Source organism: Penaeus chinensis, chromosome 40 (genome assembly GCF_019202785.1).
Source record: "Penaeus chinensis breed Huanghai No. 1 chromosome 40, ASM1920278v2, whole genome shotgun sequence".
NCBI classification, from domain to species: Eukaryota; Metazoa; Arthropoda; class Malacostraca; order Decapoda; family Penaeidae; genus Penaeus; species Penaeus chinensis.
In genome coordinates this window covers 10459546-10462045 of record NC_061858.1, presented here as the reverse complement: position 1 = coordinate 10462045, position 2500 = coordinate 10459546, and the positions used below count along the sequence as shown (strand labels likewise).

At 36.2% G+C, this 2500-nt stretch overlaps 1 protein-coding gene across 1 annotated transcript in view; it reads right to left on the bottom strand.

The window, feature by feature from the left end:
* Positions 1–2500, bottom strand: part of LOC125047319 (voltage-dependent calcium channel type D subunit alpha-1-like) — a 91272-nt gene that overhangs the window by 60384 nt on the left and 28388 nt on the right. The window lies entirely within an intron of this gene.

Sequence of the window (2500 nt, the reverse complement as noted above, 5' to 3'; positions counted from 1 at the left end):
AAAGTCCTTGGCTGGAGGAATTACATAGAAATAAAAAACAAAATAAAAAAAATATGAAATAAGGTAAACGGGTTTAAAAGAGTATGAAGTATGAAGAGCTGTTACAGACAGAAATAGAACGAGAGACAATTATGAAGTTGTACTGAATGTAATACTAAAAGATAACAATTTTCATTATAGATTACAAAACAGAAACACAAGAGATGAGTCAAGAGTACAGAGACCTGCAGTTAAAGTACCCACAGCCAGTTTTATATCGTTCTCAGGACATGCAGTTTCTTCATTAAGACCCTTCTTGCTTGTACAGTTGGACATTCAGGAAAAAAAAATTAAGTAGTGTTATTGAAAGGAAGATGCTCACTGTAGCAGTGAATGTCAGACTGAACACAGACTGTGTAATTTCTTCATCATTCATTTTGTAACCAGAAGCAACAGTAATCTTTGCAACAGTATCATGCACAGCAGTTAGGCCAGGAGGAAGAATATAGTGATCAGTCAGGTTTACAAGAGTTAATTATGCCACTTTATTTGAAATGTTAATACTTGAACCGATAGCATACAACACTTATATGAATTTCAATGACAAGAAATGTATTTCTCCTTTATCACTGGAAGCCAATGATTATACAAATGTACATAGCCTTTATCTTGAGCAAGCCATGTCCTGCTGCTTGACTGTCTGTATGAGAACGTTAAAAACTGACTACAATGACACCCTATCTCAGGTCATCCAATATACTAAGATACTGTAACAAAGTTAAATCTCATTTCTTTTATAAGCTTATAATGATAAGACTTACATTTATCACAGTTAATATACATTTAGAGTGACCTAAACTACTGAAATACGCAGACTTGCAAGTTAATATACATTTAGAGTGTCCTAATCTACTGAAGAACGCAGCCTTGCAAGTTTAAAAGTTTTAAGGCTAGACTAAAATTTTACTCGTTATCCTCGCCTACATTACCACCTGGAGTGTTGCCACTCCTATCACAATGTTACTCTTGGTTTATCGGCATGTTGGTTCAGGGACTTTAATCACGTTACTAGCAACAGCTACGTCATGAGGTTGGGGTTAACCATTTAGTTGACTTTCAGGAGATGATTTATAGATTCAGTGTTGTTACTTCTGCAGGATGTTTTACATCACTATTCTTTTTCAATTTACACTTACTATGTTCCAGTTTGGTTACTCTTTTATATTTCTGCCTAGATGTGAACTACCACCGAAGCATGAAAATCTCACATCTATTTAATGAAATTATTATTCAAGATTTAGACGCCCTATCAGTGATGCGTATGTCGACAGGCCGAACATTACCTACAATTTATGTTACTGCTACTCCCAGAACTCATGCACAAGTATATCGTAATGTTACCTGAGCACAGGATCATAATTTTGAGCGGGACTCACTCTCAGATGTTGCCAAGTGGCAAGCAAATATTCTTTCAACTTCTGGGACTCATCTGTGGTTGTACTGTTACAAGAGTAGGAGAGACCCTCAACATTGATTATGTTAGGGTCACTCCAAATACTCTCATCATTGCTGCCAACCACATATACCGTATCCTCCTCAAGGCGGTAAACAGTGTTGCCGCATCTAAGAAACGTCTGGTCACGGTTCGCAGGCTGAAGGACTTTACTAGAGGGAAACCATGAGGGAGACAGGTTAACAAATGGACTGGGTGATTGTGGTGGAGGTGAGTCAACATGTGACCAGCTGGGAGCGAAGAAAGTAATGGACCTCTCTGAATTCCATATTAGGGAATCTCATCATTAACGTTCATCCACCTCAAAGAAGGCAGAAATCAAATTGTACTAGCTGTAAATTCAAAAACACCCAGTTCCAAGAAGACCATAATAGAGAATGCTTGAATAGAAATTGAAAAACAAAAATATAATATTCAATAAAAATAAGTCCAGCTGACCATCTAACTTGCCAAACCAGAGACAAGATGTATTATCATATAAAAAAGTCAAACACACACTCCTATCTAAAAACCACTTAACAGATTGTGTTACTGTAACTATAAAAGATGTAGTAACACCTAAAAGGTTATAAAATAGGTATGAAATAATATCTGCAGATAAGAGTACTGTTATTGGTAACAGAGTACTGGTTCCAGTACTAAGTTCCTTAGGTATATCAAAGGAACACTTCAGAAAAGGTATCCTTTTCCTTCATACGACAGCTTAAATGTAATAATGTCTGAGTGGCAGTCTTCATGATCAGTCAATAATGGTAGCAAACTCCTTGCTGATTTATATTAATCTCTGATTGCAACTGCACTGCCTGCACAGCCACGAGGGAGGTACAGTTCAACTTTTCAAAATCTGTTTGTTCTGTAGTTTTTCTTTTGAATTCTACCTCACTCTTTGCTTGTAATGCACCTTCAAAAATACTGCAATCTGATGTGTAGTTTACAATAGCATAGAAATACAAAGTATAGACAAATTTACTTCCTTAGATGATTTTGAGAATGTTTACTAACATGCAA